The 9,130-nt window shown below is 43.7% G+C and overlaps 1 long non-coding RNA gene across 1 annotated transcript; it reads right to left on the reverse strand.

Moving 5' to 3' along the window:
• Window positions 1-499: 499 nt before the first annotated feature.
• On the reverse strand, window positions 500-8,496 carry LOC116975749. The gene is made up of 2 exons (XR_004412747.1): window positions 8,443-8,496; window positions 500-828 (listed from the first exon to the last, which is right to left on the reverse strand). It is a non-coding gene; the product is annotated as an uncharacterized LOC116975749 (long non-coding RNA).
• Between the last annotated feature and the right edge of the window lie 634 nt (window positions 8,497-9,130).

Raw genomic sequence — 9,130 nt, forward strand, 5'->3', positions numbered from 1 at the left:
CCTGCTGGTTTTGCAGCTGATGCTCCTGTACCTCTTCCCAGATGGCAGAATGGAGAAGATGTGGTGTGATGGTATCTACTATTACCCAATACCATTGTCCTACCCTTTTAATCTCTTTGCTCCCTGCAAACCTATCACCATTTCTTGTTGTTCTAATAATATTCTCTTTAATATTCTTTCAGGTCTGACCATCTTGCGAACCATATTCTGCGCTCTTTGCCTTTCTCTTCGCTCGATTATGTGACACGATTATCTGGAGGGTAGTTATAAGCATTAACTTAAACGAGATATGAGATGAGTCATCTTGGACGGAGAACTATAGAAATGAAGTTTCAGGGAGCTAAAGGCATAGCTGATAGTGAAGGATACCCTAAGTGAAGACACTAAAGGAAAGACAGAGCCATCCCTGGAATTATTGAGGATGCAGAGATAGGGAGAGTAGAGGTGACAGAGGGATTTGAATACAGATTTGAAATGAGCATGGATGCACCAATAGTTCATGTAGGTCAAATACCAATGGTCAATGGTTCTTTTTAATTATCATGTGTACCAAGGCACAGTGAAATTATTTTTGTGCATACAGATTAGTATGATTATTGCCATACATAAGTGTAAACCCCAATTAAGTGCCCATTGCTTAGAAACAGCACACTTAGTCCATATGCAAGAGTGACCAGGTTTTGACACCATGTAGGCCAAACAAGAGTAGTCCATGAAAGGATGAGGGCAACAGAATCTTATGAGATTTTTGTAGCATTGAATCTCATCCTAAATTGTTTTTATTGGTCGTGGTGAAGACCACATCCTGCTTCTGTGTTTGTGGCAAATCTGGAACAAGATAAAAAGGACATACGATGAGTAAGTGTTCATCCATTACCATGCTGTGGTTGTTAAACAACATACTTCACACCACAAAACAACCACCGTTCCACAATTGTACACTGAGAAAGCCAATGCATACAATTCCAATCGGACAAACTAAGGTATGTTCTTCACCTCAGGCATCTAGACTAAGTTGTTTCTTTGGCAACAAGCCTGGTTACTTCTTTTCTTTTGGAGGGGCTGCCACCATACATCCACACTCTTCCTTCCCCCAAATGCCACACCCACTGCAATCTCACCTGCCCATTCATCTCTCTGGTTTAATACTTTATATCTGATCAAGAATATACCTGAATGGGTTAGCAAATGGGGCGGCACAGTGGCGGGGGAGTAGATGCTTCCTTACAGCGCCAGAGACACAGGTTCGATCCTGACTACGCCTGCTATCCATACGGAGTTTGTATGTTCTCCCCGTGACTGCGCGGATATTCTGCGGGTGCTCCGGTTTCCTCCCACACTCCAAAGATGTACAGGTTTGTAGGTTGATTGGTTTCTGTAAAAATTGTAAATTGTCCCTAGTGTGTAGGATGGTGCAAGTGTACAAGGTGATCATTGGTCAGCATTGACTTTGTTGGCTGAAGGGCGTGTTTACCCACTGTATCTCTAAAGGCTAAATAAAGTCTAAATATTCCTTCCCTACAGAGGTTGAATGATCCAGCTTTAACTCTTAATTTAATAGTATTTCTACTGGGCATTTGCAATATTAAAATTAAGTTAAAAGAATAATCAGAGATTGGAAATACAGCTGAAGTTCATCTTTTTTTGGTGCGTTAAATATGTGCTTTGAATAGCACTACCAACTATTGGGGTTTCCAAAAGGAGTTTGCAGAAATTGTGCAAAAATGCATCAAAGCATCCCAGCGGCATTTTGCGCACAAGTTAATGTGCAAGACCCATTCAGTCCCCCAGTTGGGATCAGTTTGCACAGCTCATGTTGCCCACTGGGCCTTTCCAAACTATAGGAGAATGAGAGAAGTACTGAAGCTTGGTGCAGCCAATGCCAAGGCTCTGTGGAGAAGGACCACAATCCAGGGTCCTTCTGCTGCTGGACCTTGAAGTGTTGAGTCTGTAGTGGCACTCCTCAAACAAGGGAATGGTGCTATGTGTGAAGAAACAAGGTGCCAACACTACTGGGTATAACTCCATTGAATGTATAGGCACATGAAGAATGTATTAAGAGTTTTGCATGGTTTTTGCTTTGTATATAAGGGTTGTATAGAGGGTGACACAGTCACAGCGCCAGAGATCGGGTTTGCTCCAGACTACAGGTGCTGTTTGTGCAGAGTTTCTACGTTCTCACTGTGACCTGTGTGTTGTTTTCTCCGGGAGCTCTGGTTTCCTCCCACACTCCAAAGACGTACAGGTTTGTTGGCTAATTGGCTTGGTAAAATTGAAAATTGTCCCTAGTGTGTATAGGATAGTGTTTATGTCAAGGGATCGCTGGTTGGTGAGGACTCGGTGGGCCGAAGGGCCTGTTTCCGCACTGTATCTCTAAACTAAAGAAAAAAACTAAACTATATATATTTTTAGTACAAATAAAGTTTATTTTTGAAATAAAAAATGTCTATTCTTTCCACAGATGCTGCCTGAGTTGCTGAGTTCCTCCAGCACTTTGTTTCTTCAATCAATGCCATTTCAGGGTTGTTTTAGTTCAATTTTCTTTGTCGATCCACTGTGGATGTTGCAAAAATGGCCGCTGCGCACGCAATGACATATTAGCACGCATGAGTGATGACACGTGACTGCGCAATTAGTTGTGCGCTGATGCAGGGCAAATGTCAGCCATGCTCAGGAAAATCGCACCATTTCCTGTTGACTGCTTAATGAGCTGGAAGTGATTACTAGCATGACGTAACCTGCGGAAACTGCCTGTATGTTCTAGTTGTGCATAAAAGGCATCCACAAATGGGTCCAATTTCTAGGCAATGTTGTGATGTGTGTTTTGACCTGGCCTCGGCCATAATTTATTCTTAAGCACCAAGCTTACACAAACTGATGAGCTGACATGAATGTATTGTAATTGTCGGTGCAATTGAGAATAATTACAGTCATATGCTCTCAGCTGCATCAGTTTATTTTATTTTAGACAGCTGCAGTAGATCTCAATTACGTTTAATAGTGTTGCAAATGCAGTTAATTTGAAACAACTGGATTAATGTTCGCCAACAGATCATCTGACTTATATTGGGAGCTCTCTGCGTAGGATGGGCTGTTGTGATCTTCGACATTTTTCACGTTGACACTGGTTCCTATCCTTCTCCCGAAATTTCCATCTGCATCGCCTGAAATTGAGGAGCAGATTGGTGGGTTCAAAAGTCAAGAGAGTCAAGAGTGTTTAATTGTCATATGTACCGAGAAAGGAATAATGAAATTCTTACTTGCAGCAGAATAACAGGCCAGCGACACACAAGACACATAGATAATAAATAATAAACACAATTCAATAAATGAATAACTACATGTGCAACCCCTCTCCCCCCCAAATTCTCAGAACTGGGTTTCTGCGCATCCCTCTGCAATTGGATCATCGACTTCCTCATTCACAGACCACAGTCTGTCCGTATTGGTGGAAATGTGTCCGCCTCGATTACAATCAGCACGGGAGCACCTCAAGGCTGCGTGCTCAGCCCCCTGCTGTACTCACTCTATACTCATGACTGCGTAGCCGGTCATAGTGCGAACTCCATCATCAAGTTCACTGACAACACCACTGTTGTGTGACGTATCACTGATTGCGATGAGTCAGAGTATAGAAGTGAGATCGACCGTTTGACCAAATGGTGCCAGCACAATAACCTGGCTCTTGACATCAGCAAAACCAAGGAACTGATTGTGGACGTTGGAAGGGGTAGTATGTGGACCCATAGTCCCGTTTATATCAACGGGTCGATGGTGGAGAGGGTCAAGAGCTTCAAATTCCTGGGCGTGCATATCTCTGAAGATCTTTCCTGGTCCGAGAACACGGATGCAATTATAAAGAAAGCACATCAGCGCCTCTACTTCCTGAGAAGATCACGGAGAGTCGGTATGTCAAGGAGGACTCGCTCGAACTTCTATTGGTGCACAGTAGAGACCATGCTGACCGGTTGCATCAAGGCTTGGTTCGGCAACTTGAGCGCCCAGGAGCGTAAAAGGCTGCAAAAAGTTGTAAACACTGCCCAGTCCATCATCGACTCTGACCTCCCCACCATCGAGGGAATCTATCGCAGTCGTTGCCTCAAAAAGGCTGCCAGCATCATCAAAGACCCACACCATCCTGGCCACTCACTCATCTCCCCACTGACTTCAGGTAGAAGGTACAGGAGCCTGAAATCTGCAACATCTAGGTTCAGGAATGGCTACTTCCCCTCAGTCATCAGGCTATTAAACTCAACTCAAACAAAACTCTGATCGTTAAATAGCCCATTGCACTTTATCTGTTTATTTATGTGTGTGTATATATATATATATATCCATATACCAATATATATATATATATATATTCATTGGTATATGGTCACACTGATCTGTTCTGTTCTGTATTTATTTATGCCTACTATATTCTGTTGTGCTGAAGCAAAGCAAGAATTTAATTGTCCTATCTGGGACACATGACAATAAACTCTGCCAGACTCTGCCCATCAATGTCCCCCACAGAGCCTTGGCGTTGGTTGCACCAAGCTTCAGTGCGTCCCTCAGCACATACTCCTGGAGCGGGCCAGTCTGCAACATTCCCTGATGAACATCTCGCTCTGCTGGGAGACCAACAAATTCCAGGCAGACAAAAAAGCAAGTAAATGGTGAGTGGCCTATTCACCATCGCAGCGTTGCTCACTGTAACATGGCCAGCAGATCTAGCTATATAAGGTGATGCAGTCAGTTGTCTGTGTAGTCTCTCCCTACCTCCCACCAGTTACACTTTTGTAGTTACACTTTCTTCTGAAGGTGATAATAAGGACCAAACTCTTTAACCACTATTTAACACGAGGTTCATCTGTGACTGGGATTTTTGGCACCAAGCGAGTTGTTAGTTTTGTTTAGTATGGAGATACAGCATGGAAACCCACTGAGACCACGCTGACCATCGATCACCCCGTACACTAGTTCTACGTTATCCCACTTTTGCATCCTATACACTAGGGGCACTTTGCGGAAGCCAATTAATCTACGTCTTTGGGATGTGGGAGGAAACCAGAGCACCTGGAGGAAACCCACGTGGTTACGGGGAGAATGTACAAACTCCACACAGACAGCACCCACAGCAGGAATCAAACCCGGGTCTCTGGCGCTAATCTATACCTGCACCACTGCGCCGCCCCAGTTTAGAGAATAGATTTGAAGCAGGGATTTGAAGCCAAACGTATCAAGCCTCCCTGCTAAATCTAAATTACAGTTAATACTGTGTACACTAAGAGTTACCAGGCAACAAATACTTTAGCACTCCATTACATATCACTGTTTGAGCCAATTAGTGTATGCAGAGCACACTGAACACCCCTTTTATTCCGGGTCAATAAGACCTTTGGAAATGTTTCCCTCCCCTCTTCCTGCCACCCCCCCACACTGTCTTGACAAGGAAACATAGAATAGACAACACAACGGGGACTTGAAGAAAAGCACACCTTACTGGTGCTTTCATTGTACCTTGAAACAACAGGCTGAAAGCTATTAGGCATTTTGCCCCTGAGACAGCAACCAGGCTTCGTGTGTCAAAGCTGTTTTCTTATGACAATACATCATCTGTCCTTGGGGCTTTTCGTGACAGCTTGTTTACCAGGAAAGCAGATCGCCCAAATGCAAAGAAGGCCAGATTAGCGTCTTTAAACTGAACACTTAACAGCCTGAGTACTACCAGTTTTATAAAAATCCCAGGACGTTGCTTGTTAAGGCACTCTTGCCTTAGTCACAGTGAAACTGGATAGTTCAGTTTGCTTTTAGTCACTCCATCTGAAAGCCTGATTATGCTGTGGTAGCACCATCTCTACTGGAAATAATATTATAATGAGGAGAGGCCGTCCGTACTGTGACTTAACTTGTTGACATTGTGAGATGCATGAGCAACATTGAGCTCTGCTCTCTGCAGTCCATTTATGTCTCTGAGTCTCAGGGTGGAGGCATGAACATGGTCATAGTGTCATAGAGTCATAGAGTGATACAATGTGGAAACGGGCCCCTTAGCCCAACTTGCCCACTGCGGGCAACATGTCCCAGCTACACTAGTCCCACCTGCCTGCATTTGGTCCATATCCCTCCAAACCTGTGCTATTCATGTACCTGTCTAACTGTTTCTTAAACATTGGGATAGTCCCAGACTCAACTACCTCCTCCGGCAGTTTGTTCCATATAACCACCACCCTTTATGCGAAAAGGTTACCCCTCAGATTCTTATGCATCTTTTCCCCTTCACCTTACACCTATATCCTCTTGTCCTTGATTCACCTGCTCTGGGCAAGAGACTCTGTGCATCTACCCGATCTATTCCTCTCATGATTTTATACTCTGTAGTGTAAAGGTGCCACACACACACAAACTAAACTTTCACAAAGCATCCAGGTTTGACCTTACATTTCCTGAACAGTGATGTGACCAAATAGGAGGAAACAACAGAAGCTTAAAAATAGTGTTCTTTTTACCTATAAAAAAGATTACTGCTTTCAAGAGCGTAATTAATTATTATAGTGCAGACTTCAGATGCTGGTTTACAAAAATTTCAGTCCAAAGAAGGGTCCCGACCCGAAACGTCACCTATCCACGTTGTGTCTGAAGATGGGTCCCAATCCAAATGTTGTCTTTTCATCTCTGTCCTTTGTCCAACCATTTGCTAATCCCCCCCTCCCCCCGCCCCCAACCCTTCCTCCTTCATCTGTACCCACCTATCACTTGCCAGGCTGTGTCCCGCATCTCCTCTCCACCAGCTTTCTCTCCCCTACTACAAACAGTCTTAGATAGGTCCCGTCCCAATCGTCGCCTGTCCACGTTCTCCAGAGATGCTGCCTGCCCCACTGGGTATTCCCGGCACTTTGGGTCTTTTATTATTATTATAGGACAAAGTGAGATTGTTGGTTTTGTGCTTTATATTGAATTCAGTGTGAACTCCTCCAGGTATGGCTTCCATCCAGTGACCATCAGGTTCCTGAACACAACATAAGCCAAATATCTACAAAGTATGAACTCTCTTGGTTGCACTAGGGACTTTGGGCTTTATTTTTTGCCCTAATATTGTTTTGTTTTGTTCTTTTTTAATTTATGGCTTTTATTTTGTTATCTATGTATACTGTGTTTACAGACCTGTTATGCTGCTGCAAGTAAGAATGTCATTGTTCCGCATTTGCACTAATGACAATTAAACACTCGTGACGCTTGAGTCTTGAAGATAGCAGTTCACTAATCCCACTTTCCTCTCCCCATATTTCATTCGACTCCCCCTCCTCCACCCAATCAATTCCACCATTCATCTGCATACTGAAGTATCAGGTGGGAGGAAACCAGAGCACCCAGAGAAAACCTGCGTGGTCTCAGGAAAGAATGTGCAAACTCCACATGGGCAGCACTGGAGGCCAGGCATCTGGAACTGTAAGGCAGCAGTTCCACCAATGAAACTACTGGGTCATGGCAGAGTTTCAGTGGCTTTCCAGGAAATCCATTGGGTGGAAACGAACTCGGATAGTCTTGATGAGAACACATTGCTCCACAAATTTCCTTGTGAAGAAAAGAGAACAAAATATGGAGAAATTGCATATTATAACAGTTACTAAGTGAATATTTAACATCTGGTCATTTCTGGAAATGCAGTGGCACAAATGAAGCCGACTCAGTCGAAACTCATCCAGAAGCACCATCATTGTGTTCTCTTCATAAAATGGCTTCCTTTCATATGTAGCTGAGTGTCAGCTTGATCATGGAAGCAGGAAGGCATCTTGAAAACATTGGCAACTGAATTGAGGGTGAGGTGAGGGAATGTATTTTAACAAAATGGATACAGCATGGAAACAGGTCCTTTGGCCCACTGAAGATAGTGCTGGAATGCTGGAATAACGTAACGGGGCAAGCAGCATCTCTGGAGAGAAGGAATTGGTGATGTTTCGGGTCGAGACCCTTCTTGAGACTGAGCTGGCCCACTGGGTCCACTCGACCATCAATCAATCACCAGTTCATACTAGTCCTATGTTATCCTGCTTTCTCAACCACCACCACATACACTTTAGAGGCATGTTTTAGACTTTAGACTTTAGAGATACAGTACAGAAACAGGTCATTCGACCCACCGAGTCAGCACCAACTAGCGATCACCCAATACACTAACACTATCTCACCCCCTTAGACAATTTACAATTTTCTACCGAAACCAATCACCCAATTGTATGTCCAATACTGAGGCCAATGAACCTACAAACCTGTACGTCTTTGGAATGCGAGAGGAAACCGGAGCATCTGGAGAAAACCCATTCGAACACAGGGAGAACGTACAAATTCCATCCAGACAGCACCCGGGTCAGAGTCAAAGCTGGTCTCTGGTGCTGTAAGGCAGCAATTCCACTGTTGCACCGCCATGTCGCCCCATGCTGAACTACCTTACTTTACCTCCATAAGTACCAGGAACCACTGCACACATGGGAAGCCCCGGACTTAGTGACTGAGCTCCATGAGTGATTTGCCAACTTTGCTCTGGGAGACTTGCCAACTTGTTGAAATTCCCCTACAGTCAGAATTCACACAGTAACAGCAATCCTATTCATTTGAAGAGAGAGGAGTGACTGCTAGAGACATGGGTTACAAAAAAATAATACACAACTACATGGCTTAATTGAATTTGCTGAAAATAGCTTAATTACTAAATTGTTTTGGGATAATTTTAAGACTTTGATTTAAAAAAATTAATTACTTTTTAAGACCGGATTTCTATTCATTGATTTTTAATGATTTTTGAATGTTTTAGGGACTCTCACAAGTACATAAAATCCTTGGCAGGTTTGGAAGCTTGCTAAGGCTGGGGGAGCAGCTGACTGTCAACTCTTTTTCAGTTGATTGTTATCTGGACTTGTTATGGACTATCCCCAAGAAGGCATTATACTGTCTGAAGAAGGGTCTCGACCCGAAACGTCACCTATTCCTTTGCTCCATAGACGCTGCCTACCCCGCTGAGTTTCTCCAGCATTTTTATCTACCTTCGATTTGTCCAGCATCTGCAGTTCTTTCTTAAACATACTGTCATGTATTGCAGGGCTGTGATATTTTGGATTGGAATGACTCAGGGCAACACAGCAACAAC

The sequence above is a fragment of the Amblyraja radiata genome, chromosome 8 (assembly GCF_010909765.2).
Source record: "Amblyraja radiata isolate CabotCenter1 chromosome 8, sAmbRad1.1.pri, whole genome shotgun sequence".
Classification (NCBI taxonomy): Eukaryota; Metazoa; Chordata; class Chondrichthyes; order Rajiformes; family Rajidae; genus Amblyraja; species Amblyraja radiata.